General features: G+C 49.8%; 1 protein-coding gene across 16 annotated transcripts in view; it reads left to right on the forward strand.

Moving 5' to 3' along the window:
• Positions 1-13,218, forward strand: part of PACSIN2 (protein kinase C and casein kinase substrate in neurons 2) — a 111,821-nt gene that overhangs the window by 12,845 nt on the left and 85,758 nt on the right. For 2 of the 16 annotated variants that reach the window (XM_081059133.1, XM_081059121.1), the window contains exons 2-3: positions 1,211-1,292; positions 2,292-2,488. The exons of 8 other annotated variants lie outside the window; for them this stretch is intronic. The gene's annotated coding sequence lies outside the window, so the exon portion shown is untranslated. Of the gene's footprint in view, positions 1-1,210; positions 1,293-1,397; positions 1,557-2,291; positions 2,489-13,218 lie in introns of those variants that run through there. 6 more of the 16 variants (XM_081059130.1, XM_081059123.1, XM_081059132.1 and 3 more) reach the window with 3 other exon arrangements.

The raw sequence follows: 13,218 nt of genomic DNA on the forward strand, positions 1-13,218 counted from the left end.
CTGCTAGTTCCTTAAATATTTACATTTAATAACTTTATAGCTCTGCTTCTTTCTCTGCTTCCTTCTACGGCTTGCCACGACTGCATGTCAAACACAAAACTGCGCCTTTGGGGTTATTTGGAAACACGACTAAATGACAGGGTTCAGTTTTTCTAAGCCAACTCCATCTGGAGGAGTGGGTGCTCTGTGCTGGGCTCCGTGTCCGTGAAATGTGCGCTGCCCTGTCGGTCTTCCCGAGCCGCTGGGTCCGGAGAAGCCCCAAGCTTGGCAGGGGAACATTCTCCGTATGTTATGTGACCAAGGGACCGTGGTTGGAAGCGAAGGCCTGAGAGAGTCGGGGAGGCTTTCCGAGTGGAGTTTCCAGCCTGAAGGGCGAGACAGTGTTGGGGGTGTCCAGGTTTGAACTCAGTAAGGGGGAGATTGGGTGGCTGACCAGTGAGCGCCTGTCGGATTTCTGAGTGCGGTGGGGAGGGGAGAGGCAGCTGTGTGGCTTCTTTTCTTGGCTGCAGGGCTGTGGTACTACGGGTGGCTGTTCCCCACGGGACTCCTGCCCTGGGCCCTCTGCCAATGTGACCCTTCCTACGGGTGAGGAGTCTCAGAGGCCAAGGTTGTGCCTACTTGAAACCTGCATGGGGACAGAGACCCCAGAATTCCCGTCCCGAGTCCACTTGAAAGACCTGCCTGAGCCTCTTCCCTGGCTGCTTCCCATTCCGGTGGACTGTCACCGTGTGCACACGCTTCTGGCTGAGATGTGGCCTCACAGTGGCTGTGCGTTGGGCGTGTGTGTGGATGGAGCTGGGGTGTCCCCGTGAGTGCACTTGCAGGGCACTGCTCGGGATTCCTTGTAGATTTGGTCTCCTGAAATAACAGCCCACACTTACTGATTGAGTGTGCTTGTCCCTTCCTCGCCCGTCCCCCGCTGCTCCTGGCACCCTGCAGAGCTTGGAGGTGCCCCTCTGGGTCTGCCAGCTGGGGCTTGGGGAGGTGGGTGCCAGAGCAGACCTGGCCCCTGCTCAGCGGTCTCACCACTAAAGCAGCCCCGGGGGAGGGGAGGGAGCACCACGTGACACGCACGGTGTCTTTTTACCCAGTCTCCTGGTAGGGCTCCGCTGCTGAGGGGTCTGGGTTTTGTTAGCATCTGGCACAATATCACAAGGACTCCAGTCTATATCGGGGTCTTTTTAGAGCTCATATTTTATTTTCGCTTTAGCCTGGAAGATTCCCAGCGAACAGTTTTAACGTTGATATACGAAACTTTTCCAGCAGCAAAGCACAGATACTCTGGCTCCAAGGTAAACAGCTCTTCAGGTCCCTTCTTTAGCGGCAGGCAGTGCTCCAGGTACATTGTCCTTGTGACTTCTGGTGCTTCAGGAGGGGAGGGACGTGGTATCTCGGGCGTCCCACAGTACATATGACCGTCCGGCCGCTGCTGGAGCTGGGGTGCTGGCTCTGCAGGAGGGACTGCAGGCTGGAAATGGAGACAGCAGGGGAAGTGTCCCCAGCCCAGAGGGTCATCGAACCTGCTCTGAAATGGTGTTCTCACCGACGTGAGAAAAGTAAGGACAGCGTAATTTTTATGTTAAGGTTAGAAACTGCCTTTTCTTGGGAAGGGCTTGCTTTTAGTATAAAATTGTGACCTCTGTATCTTTTAGTTTTAAAATATCCTTTCTTGTAATGTTGGCGATAAGAGTTGGTAGTTTTTAAAGAGTAGTCTTACTTGACAGAATAAAAAGCCTTGCGGCCTTATGTAGTTTTCCTCCAAACTTTCAAACAGTTTTGCTGAGTATAATTAACAGTCAACAAGTTGCACATATTTAAAGTGTGCAATTTCATAAGTTTTATTGTCGTATGAATATGCCCGTTAAACCATCACCGCAGTTAAGTTAATGAACATACACATTCGTCACCCAGAGTTTCCTGGGACTTTATATCCTTTCTGCTGCCCGTCCTCCCTCCCAGGCAACTGCTGGTCTGCTTTCTGTCACTGGAGAAGTTTTCTAGAATTTTGAGTTTTCTAGAATTTTTTAGAATTTTGAGTTTTCTAGAATTTTACATAAATGGAATCATCCAGTGTATACTTTTCTTAGTCTGGCTTTTTCACTCAGCAGTGTTATTTCAAGATTCCTCCATGCTGCAGTATATATACTCAGTATTTCATTCTTTTTAATCCAGTGTGTGGATATGCCACACACATGTGCAGTTTGTTTATCCGTTCACCTCTTGAGGGACATTTAGGCTGTTTGTCATTTGGGGCTGTTGCAAAGAAAGCTGTTATAACATTTGTGTACCAGTCTTTGTACAGACATATGCTTTCCATTTCTCTTGAGTAAACACTGGAGTGGAGTGACTGGATGACCTCCATGGATGGCAGTGTTTGCTTTCAGTGCTGAACGTCCCGCATTCCCACCAGCAGCCTGGGAGAATTCCGGTTCCTCTGCGGCCTCCCCAATACTTGGTGTGGTCCGTGTTTTGAACTTTTGCTGTTCTGGTAAGTCTGTAGTAGTGGTTTTAATCTGTATTTCCCTCATGACTAATGATATTGAACATCTTTTCATGTGCTCATTTGCTGTCTGTATATCTTCCTTGGTGAACTAGGTATTCAAATCATTTTCCTGTTCAAAAACTTGGGTTATTTTATTACAGATACTCCTTGACCTATGATGGGGTTACGTCCCAATAAACCCGTCATAAGTTGAAAACATCTTAAGTCGAAATGCATTTAATTTACCTGACCTGCTGAATATCGGAGCTTAACCCACCTCGCCTGCCTTAAACGTGCTCAGACACTTCATTAGCCTGCGGCTGGGCAGACCCTCTAACACAGTCAAGATACTGTAGAGCACCGATTGTTTACCCTCGTGGTCGCACGGGTGGGTGGGGGCTGTGGCCACTGCCCAGCCTCAGGAGAGGAGGGTATCACTAGCCCGGGAAACATCAAAATTCAAAGTTCGAGGTTTGGTTTCTACTGTATGTGAGTCGCCTTCACACTATCGTAAAGGTGAAAAGCTGTAAGTCGAACCATCGTAAGGTGAGGACCATCTGTACTTAGTGTTCAGATTTATATATTCTGGATGTCAGGCCTTTATCAAATACATGATTTGCAAATCTTTTCTCTCAGCCTGTAGCTTGTCTTTTCATTCTCTTCACACTGCTCTCTGAAGAGCAGAAGTTTAAAACATTTAATGGTCTGTTTGTTCTTCTATGGTTTGTGCTTTTTTGGTTGGTTGCCATAGCTAAAATCCAAAGTCACAAATGTTTTCTCACAGAAGTTTTTAATAGTTTTAGGCTCTATATCTAGGTCTACGATCCATTTTATTTTTTGTGTATGGCATAAAGTGTGGATTGAAGTATATATTTTTTGTCTGTGGGTATCCAGTGGTTTCAGCATTATTTGTTGAAAAGTCCCCCAAATTTTGGGGGAAATTCTTTAGTTAGTGAAATCCAAAGGTCTGGGAATTATGGTTCTAGGAGCACAGAACTCCTGTGTCATGACTGTTTTCTGTTCTCATCAGCTTTATATAGCCTGGCCCTTTCCTTACTTCTCGTGTGTCTTAAGCCTCTTGGGAGCAGAGGTGCTGTCACTGAGCAGCGTGTGAGGACGGGGCTGGCAGATGCCCGCTGAGATTCCATGTGGTCTGTCCCTCCACTCTGGGCCTTTCTGGTGGGTGCGTTCTGGGCAGTGTCTCATTTCTAGAGGTTACTGTGGAAGCCTGCCAGGCACGGAGAGGTGAGGGGACAGTAAGCCTTCTGTGCCTGGGTGGGTGGGGTGTGGGCCTGGCTGGGGATGCGGCCGTGGCAGAGGAAGGTGGGAGGGGCCGTTCCCATCTGGGTGGGCTGGCAGCCATGTGCCCTGCCCTCTGACAGAGGGAACATGGCTACACTCGGCTCCGGGGCCCCCTCGGGCCAGCTTTGTCACCGTGTGTGCGGGGTATGGGTGCTCACTCTTTTTGCCCTTCAGTCACAGAGCGCTTGGAGCAGCCTGCCTTTGTACCACCGCACAGCAGCTGCACAGAGGCGGTAACGTCTTTGCCTGCTGTTGGACCTGTGGGCAGTTGGCCTTGACCCATATGCTGCTGGTACCGTCACCGGCACCTAACAGCAAGGGAGTCTTTCCTTTGCTCTAAGCCCTTCACATGTTACCCATTCAGTCCTCACAACAACCCTGTGGGGTGGCTGCTGCCCATTTTACAGATGAGGAAACGGAGGCACAGAGAAGGCAGATGTAAGGTCTTGGGCTATGCTTTCCATTTCTGAATGTTGGAGGAGAGATTTGGTTTAACATTTTTCATTAACTCTTATGAACCAAAATAGGAGTGGTTGAGGTGGCTGTCTCCTTCTCCTTATCAGCAGTGGGGAGGCTGGCCAATTTGACCAGATTGAAATTCTCTACTGGCTCCCTTTGGCCATCACAATAAAATCCAAACTTGTGGTCTGGCCCCTTCTTACCTGTTCAACCTCACCTGTTACTACACTTGCATTTTTCCCTCCCCAAATGTGCTTTCCTAGGTTGTAAATGCCCGTCTTCCCATCTTTGCTTGCTAAACTTCTACTCATCCTTCAAAACTCAACTCTAGTTTCACCCCTGTGCCCCACTCCCCCCACGGCATCCTGCCCCTGGGCCTGCAGAGTGCAAGGTCCACACCTGCCCGTGCTCTCATGGAAGGTGTGACTGGCTGACAACCCGCTCTTCCTCTCCCACTGGGCTGGGAGGAGGGCGGTGGAGGGCAGGGCCTGCCTTTATATTAGAATGTACAGTTCTTAGCTGTCTGCTGGCATCCGATAGACAGACAGACATTTGTGGGATGAACCCATGTGGCAGGGATGACGGGGGAACCCACAGGGATGACGGAGGGCCCTCAGGGATGTCGGGACCCTCAGGGATGACGGGGGAACCCTCAGGGATGATGGTGGGCCCTCAGGGATGTCGGGACCCTCAGGGATGACGAGGGACACTCAGGGATGACGGGAGGGCCCCCAGGGATGTCGGGACTCTCAGGGATGACGGGGGACACTCAGGGATGACGGTGGGCCCTCAGGGATGACGGGGGACACTCAGGGATGACGGTGGGCCCTCAGGGATGTCAGGACCCTCAGGGATGACGGGGGAACCCACAGGGATGACGGAGGGCCCTCAGGGATGTCAGGACCCTCAGGGATGATGGGGGACCCTCAGGGATGACAGGAGGGCCCTTAGGGATGTCGGGACTCTCAGGGATGACGGGGGAACCCACAGGGATGACGGTGGGCCCTCAGGGATGTTGGGACCCTCAGGGATGATGGGGGCCCTCAGTTCTCAGGTTGTCCGTTTGTGTTTGCCCATGTCTCCAGGCATTAGGGCTTCATGGGGAAAGGAATGGTGATGTATTTAAAAAGCGCCAGTCAGTGGTTCCTTTACATGCTGGTGAGGCTCACATTGACCTTTTTGTCCTCTGTGAGAATGAGTTTTTTGTTGTGTTAAAAAACCTACTATTTCTTTGACTGTCTTTTAGATCACAGATTTAAGTTTCTCCAGTTCCCCCCCCTAAAAAAAGTGTGTGATGCCATTGTAATTTTTATGGTAAGCTAATAAATAATTTGAGTTTTTGAAAATGTTTGAAATGTTGGGGCCAGCATAGATTAGAATGAATCAAGTGTAGTTTGGTGTCTCTTATGGAAAGAGAAGGAAGTTTGGTGAGAAATGTTAACAGCTGTTTAGTACAGAGAGCTATTTAGAAATATTTTGCTGCATTTCACGGTCGTCCATGTGCCGTAACGACAAGGTTTTACTCCTGAGCTGCTTTTGGCCGATGGACCCTGAGGCCGGACTCTTACGGGCTGTTGAGATATGGACGTTTGCATTACATTTTCAGTTCATTGCACAGTTTTTCCCTTTAAATTACTAGGAGTCAGGATACGTCGATCTCACCTGCCTACCTTTACAGAGAAGGAGGGAAGGGAAATACGCAGAAGGTTGAGTTGCGTCTTTATGAAGATGAGTTTGAGTTTTATGTGCTTGTGGTCCTGCCTTGGCACACGCCTGACTTCTGATCGTGACGCCAGTGGGGGTGTGTAGTGGCTGTTCCCGAACTCAAGAGTGGGTGGCCAGTGAGGTCCCTGAGGGGAAGAGCCGGCTCTGTTTAGGGGTGTCCTGGAGCGGCGTGACATGGAGTTGTCTGTGGAGAGCTACTCAGCCCATAGGATAACAGTCGTGACCAATGCACCTACCGTGTGGCAGGCTCTTAACATACATGACATCCAGCTCAGCGTAGTGTGGCAAGCTAACACTGTCCCCACCTATTTACGTGTAAAGGGAACAGGCTCAGACAAGTAAAGATACTTGTTCAGGGTCACACAGCCAGTACGTGCAGAGCTGGGATTTGAAACGGACTCTCTCTGGCTTGGTCTTTCTGCTGTACTGGGGGGTGGGTACACCCCACCCTTGAGCTCCTTGGCACAGCCCTGTCTCTCAGTGTCCAGTGTCTGTGCCAGGCTGAGCGCTTGGCCTCCACTCACACACAGCTCTGCACTGGGGTGTCAGTGGCAATGGCTGTCCTGTGTTCCTCAGACGCTGTGAGGAGTACAGCTCCGGCCTGGTCTGTGGGGGTAGCGGGGTAGACACACCCCAGGCGCAGCGAATGTCTCATTGACTGAGTACCCACCGCTGGCAGCTGGTGTGAAGGGAGAGTGCTGCGGGTGCGGCCGGGTCGGTAGTCAGGGAAGGCTTCGTGGAAGAAGTGGAGATGTGTGTATCTCGCTGTGTGTATCCTTTACATCCAGTAAAATTCACTCAACAAGTGTGGTTCTCAGGGAGTGGGAGTCAACAAAGGTTTTGAAGCAGAAGAATAAGGTGAGACCAGAACTGGGTTTCTGGAAGGTTTTCTGGAATGGATAGAAAAGGATAGAGCTTCGTTGGTAGAGAGGCAAATGTTTCATGCAGTAGCAGCTGCCCCTTCTTAGGGCTCTTGCATATGCGGTTCCCACTGCCTGGACTTTGCTGCGAGGCCGAGAGGCTGCTTCTCACCACTCCGGTCACTGCCTCCCCGCGGGCCTCCCCTGGGGCGCAGTGTGATGATGGTGCTTCTGGTCCCCTGGACTCGCCCTGCCCCACACGGAGCTCGGTGTGTGTTCCCTCCGTCCCTCGGTTAGACTGTCACCGCCGTATCGGGAGCAGAGGCCCGCCTTCTCCTGCCCTCTTGGAACGGAGCCGGGCTCTGTAAGGCCCCGATGAACCTGTGAAAGAACAGTTGGGGTTTCAGATCCGAGATGCCAGGGGCATCCGAGCTGGGCTGTGGGTCGCACAGCTGGAAAGGGGAGAGGGGCGCCAGGGTCATTCTTTTCAATTTCATTTGACCAGAAGAATGCTGCCTTGGTTTACACTTGTGATGTTTCAGCTGGGTGGCCGCTGCTCTTCCCTGAATAGCTGGGGTGTTTGCCAGATGTGCCGACCACCCTGCGGCCGCATGCGGCTTACAGCGCGGCGTCCTTTTGCTTAGTTTGGATTGCTTTTGCTTTTCTGCTGGCCAGTTCTCTCTTGCTGGCTATCATTTCCCTCTTTTAAGTCTCCCAGTGTGGCTCCCGGTCTTTCTGTTCATGTTTCTCCCTTGTCTAATGCTTGCTTTTTCTGTATTAATTCTGGAAAAAGGCAAATCAACTTCGGGTTGCTTGACCAAGACTGCAGAGCAAGGGAATTGTTGATTTTGAAATGGAAGCGCGAGCTTCCTGACCCTGGACACTTGCGGTGGGCCAGTCCCCGAGGTCCAGTCAAGATGACTGTGATGTGTCCTCTGCGCTGGTGGTGTGGGCCTTGAAGACAGGCAGCCAGTGGCGCTGTATGGACCCATGATAGACGTCAGTCGGGAGGGCATGGTGCGGGTGGAGATGGGGGGGATTGGCCATGGAATCCGAGGCGAGAATGTGGGTTTGCTCAGAGATTTCTCGGTGGGGGGCACTTGTCACATTTCAAGATCTTTTCCAAATTTGACCCCTTCCTCCAGAATAGGATGCAGAGACAGACACAGGTTAAAACCAGCTGAAGCTGGATGATAAACGTGTGTGTGTGTGTGTGTGTGTGTGTGTGTGTGTGTGTGTGTGGCTGGGGGGGGCAGTGGGAGCGAACAGAAGGGCTGGCCCTTCTGAGGGGTTGGCTGAGGGCTGATGGATAGTGTGGCTGGTTGGGGGTGCTGGGTAGTAAAGGGTGACCCTGCTGAGCCCTAGAACTGGGTCTGGACGTAGAAGGGAAGTGAAGCCGGGGAGGCTGGGACCACCTTGGGGCCTGCAAGTGCTTCGGTCTGCTGGCCCTCGAGCGGGGCGTGTGGAGCCATCAGGAGTGGCCCCGGGGGTGAGCACCCTGTCCTTAGACGTGCGCAGCTGAGAGAGGCCTCTCTTTGGTCACAGCACCCCACACACTTCTTGGTCTCAGTTTTTTTATAGGAAACAGCCACTCTCTGACCTTTGGTCACCAAACAGAACAAACCAACCAACATATATTCGCCTCTAGGGTTTAATTTAGAATAAAGAAAACGAAGTATCAGCCCTGCTTTGTTTTCCAGCCACCTGCCCTCCCTGCTTTTGTTGGACCCACAGTTGCCTCTTTGGAAGTAATCAGTCACCACCACTTGGCTTTCCAGTCTCTTCGTTATTAAGTTGGTGGCATTGTTGTGCCAAGGGGATGGGGTGGCGCCCAGCTCTGTCCCTGGTTGTTAGTCTTGTAACAGCCACACAGGCCAAAGCTGTGCAACCTTCTGGCACAGGTGAAGGAAGAAATGTTTAATTTCCATTCCCTCTGGTTTGCTTTGCTCCTTATTCCCAGATGCTCTGCAGCGAGAGTGAAGGGAATCGTTTTTCCACCTGGAGCCATCTTTGCGTCAGGTATAGCTAAGCAGCTGTCCTAAGTCAGGCACAGGTGGTCACAGTCACCATGCTTTTGTCCCTGGCAGGTGGGTTTTCCCTTCATCTCCAGATTCAGTTTGGAGAGATGGGGCGGGGGAGGTGGGAGCAGAGTTTTATTAGGTTAACATATCAACTTCAGAGAACCTTCAGGGAAGCCTGGGGCTTTTTCTTTTAAGTTGGAAATGGAGAATTCTGAATTAGGTGCTTTTCTTAATTTGTCCTGATCTTTAAGCAAATTTTACAGCTGCTCTATTTTCATTGAGGGCAGGGCGGAATATCTGAGTGCCCGGCTAAGGTCTGTGCCCATGGCCTGTGCGCAGCTCATGCAGCTGAGTTTTACACCAGCTTATCTCCCATGAGGCCCCAGGACTAGACATGACAGCTGACCAGTGGTCACTCACCATTTGTCTCATGGGACTGTGACTGGCCAGCAGTCAGTTATCTAAAGAAGTTGGGTAAAGCAAGAATCATAAAAAATAATACATGGTTTAGGCATTTGATTTTTAACTTGAAAAAAACCCCAGTGTGTCTCATGGACCAATCTTTTATTGACCTTTTATTTTACTTTGGATCTGCTGATCAGAATTGTCACTTGTTGCCTCACATAAGCCACACCTACCATTCTTGTGTTCCTATTTGGGTTTTACTTGAAGCGGATTGAGAATTTAGAGGCGTGAAGCAACCTGAATTGCTAAATCCTAGATTTTTACAAAATTTTACCCAATCCTTTACACTTGTCTAACCCACACCTATACCTACACCTGTAATTGAGTTAGGACTTTTACAAAGTTTTTAAAATTTTAGCAACTTGTAGTTTTCATAGAAACAACTGTGTACTTACGTGTGTTTCATAGGCTTATGAGTACACAGTTTGTGTGTGTGCGTGTATATATATATATATACACACATATATACATATACATATATTTATACTTAAATGTATATATTTGTAAATACATTTATATACTTATATGTACAATTGGCATAAACAGATTTGGGGATAACTGTCGTTGAGCCCACTGGGCAACGCGTAGCTGTTCGCCACATATGGTCGCTGTGCCAAGGAAGTCCTTTAGTAAATTCAACAGTGATTCTGCTGTCAGGAAGCTTCCAGCCTAGTGGGGGCAATGTCTGCGTGCCACTAACCATGACACAAGTTAAAAAGTAGCAGATGCCTTCAGAGAGCGCATGTGCTCCCAGCAGGAAAGGATCGGAGCATTCGTCGAAGAGCAGGTATTTGACGCCGGCCTTCCGTTTCTTTCTGTGCTTAGTCCCATGTTTTTGTGTCGGAGGTGTAACCAGAGGTAACTGTCCTTGGGCCTCGGGCGGTGCTCAGCACATCTAACCAGTGTCGGTCTTTTGTAGAGGCACAGTCCTGACCAAGCTTCTTTATACCTCTGTTGTGTGCCTGGCTGCGGGGAGTCGTCAGGAGGAAACAGCGGCCCTGTCACGGTCCCCGTCATGGGTGTGTGGTCCTAAGCCAGCCTGGACCTAAGAGCACGTCCTTGGAAGACAGTGGCTGGGGTGGCCTCACAGACTCAGAGGGAACCTGAATGAGCTGGGAGGGATGACCGTTTCGAAGGGCAGGGGTATTCCCCAAAGCCCGGTTATTGGGAATGCTGTTCCCTGGAGGAGGAATGTGTGCTGGGCAGAAGCCCCCACAGAAAAGCTTTGCAGCATGAAATGGACGTTACATTAACCCAGGGCCAGGCCGCATCCAGGAGGGAAATACAACTTTGTGTGTCTCCAGTGAGCCCACCTAAACTTCTAGAGGCTAAAAAGCACAGCACATCATTCATAGGAACTCAAGAAATACTGTGATTCATAGGAATTCAAGAAATGTTGCCTGACTGCCTCCCGAAACCACGGAGGCCTTCCCGAGTCCGCCCTGTGTGGGAGGGTGAGCTCAGGTAGGAGGGAGTCACCTGGGAGTGGCCCAGTGGCAAGGCAGTCAGCTGGAGAAAATGGACTTTGCCCCCCACTTGGTGTGCAATATTCCTGATTAGATTTCTCACAGTTCTCAGGGTTCCCACTTACGGCATTTGTCACTATATGCTCAGGCCAATGAAACAGAAAGATGTGTGCACAGCTAAGTGGGAGTGAACCTCCGGCCTGGCACTCGGAGCTGGTGCAGCCGCGCCTTCCACAACTTTCTGCAGGCTCACAGACATCGGTGCTGCTTCTAAGGAAGGAGTAAGATATTGCAGGCCTCACTCAGCAGCTTGCTCTTTCGCTTCCCTTTGCCTGACGCACACCTGATTTGCAGCCCTGCGAACAAAGAGCTGACAGCAGCGCCCTGCACGGCCAGGTGTTCATGTCGAATGGACGGGCGCCTGCTGGCCTCCAGGTAGCTCGCCAGCGGCGCGGGTTTTGGTAGTTACCCCAAATCGAAGTGCAGCAGCCTTTTTGTAGGACGTACTTCTACCCGTGGCATATGAGGCCCAGTCAAGATGACCCCCTTTCTGGGCATTTCTCCCGGCCGCAGGGGTTGTTTTTTGCTGGATGAAATAGTATCCTTCTTATTTGAATTTGTATTTTCCTGAGGACTAGTGAGGTTGAGCATCAGGTCACATGTTTATTGGCCGTTTGTATTTCTTCTCTGAATTCTATACGCATATCCTTTGTCCGTTTCTTTTCTCTCATTGTTTTTCTTTTCAGTTTTAGGAGCTCTTTGTATATTGAGCTATACATCCTTTGTTGTATGTATTGGAAATATGTCCCCTGGCTTTTGTTTCTACAATTTGTTTTTATTTTATTTAGGCATCTTTCCCCGTTAAATTTAAAGATTTTTATGTAGTCAAATGTGTGTATCTCTATTTTATAGAGTTTAGTTTGTGTTCCATCGTGGTCTACAGGAAACTATGGAACAATTTCCTCTGTATGTGTGTGTATGGAGATATATATTAACACATATATTTGCAACATTGCTAAATATGTTTCTAAATAAATAATAATTTGAATACAGTAGTGTAGTAAAAGATTAATTCTCCATGACCCAGTGAGGGTTATTCCAGAAGTGCAAGGATAGCGCAACGAGAGTAAGTGTGGCGGCCGGCGGAAGTCCTGGCATGGCGTGTCCCTGTCCTGGCTGGGTGTGTCCCGGTCCTCCCAGCTCCTCGCTCTCTGCCTTTGGCCCAATTATTCAGTCTCCCTGAGCTTTACTCTCCATCTGTAAAATTAGCAGGACAAGAATAGTACCATCGCAAAGGGTTGATGTAAGGACTAAATGGGATAATACGTGCAAAGCACTTAGAGCAGGGCTTGCGTGGCACACAGTAAGTGCTCAGTTAATGTCATGCTTCACAATTTACATAAAATTAAAGGGAAAACCTTTGTTGACATATAGTAACAGATGTTTGAAAGGCATATAATAAAATTCTGCAGTTAATCCTAATACAACTCTCACATGGTTATAGAAGGAATCTACATAAATACAGAAATATTTACCGGAACCCAGGAACAAGCACATTAAGTGGTCATTTCATTATGCCCCAGGTATGACGGGGAGAGCTGTGTGGAATACTGTTCCCCCACATCTGTGAACCCCCAGCTGATCCTGTGGACAGGCTCGTGTGGAGAGAGGGGCCAGAGGAATGGCTGTGGCAGTCTGTCTAGCCTGAGCCGGCTCCTGGGTTTCTTTTTGCTGCCTGGATCTTGTCACCACCTGTCCCTGAGGCTGGCATTTCCCATTGGCCTTTCACCACGTGGGGTGGCTCCTGGTTCACCCTGCAGGAACCAGGAATGAATTCCTGGGGTTGGGTGGGGAGGAGGATTGTTAAAGTCACAAGCCAGGGGAGCAGTTGCATGGCAGCAGGAAGAGTACTGGGAGTGACCTGTGACATTGAGAGTGACAGGCGGGTCACCAGCAGGTGCCCGTGACTCTGTGCTCTGAGGATTTGCTCAGTTATCACTTCTAACCCCTCTTCTCTCCTGTATGCAAAATACACGCACCAATGTCCTCAGAATGAGATTGGACGGGAAGGTTGAACGCTCCGAATCCTGGAGGCTTCAGGCCAGGTTGACCTTCCCAACTGGCCCAGAAAGCTCTGTGTTTGGGAGGGGGTGGAACTCATCGCTGGCCTGCGTTAGACCTGGAATGTGGCGAACACGTGTTTCTTCCTTGTGTCTTTCTTATGGCACTTTTCTTCTCTATCTTGAGTTTAGAAATATTTTATTAGATAACTGAAAATTCATGTAAACAATGTGTGATGGATATGTAAATTTCGAAGCATAATTCTAAAAACCTGGCAGCCTGTCCCACAGGGCAGCTCCTAGTGGGCTGTCCTGCCAGGGCTAAGGCATTCCAGGGTGTCTTCTGGTCTCTCAGTTCCTTCTTTTCTTTTTTTGAAA

Source organism: Rhinolophus hipposideros (assembly GCF_964194185.1).
Source record: "Rhinolophus hipposideros genome assembly, chromosome: 9".
NCBI lineage: Eukaryota > Metazoa > Chordata > Mammalia > Chiroptera > Rhinolophidae > Rhinolophus > Rhinolophus hipposideros.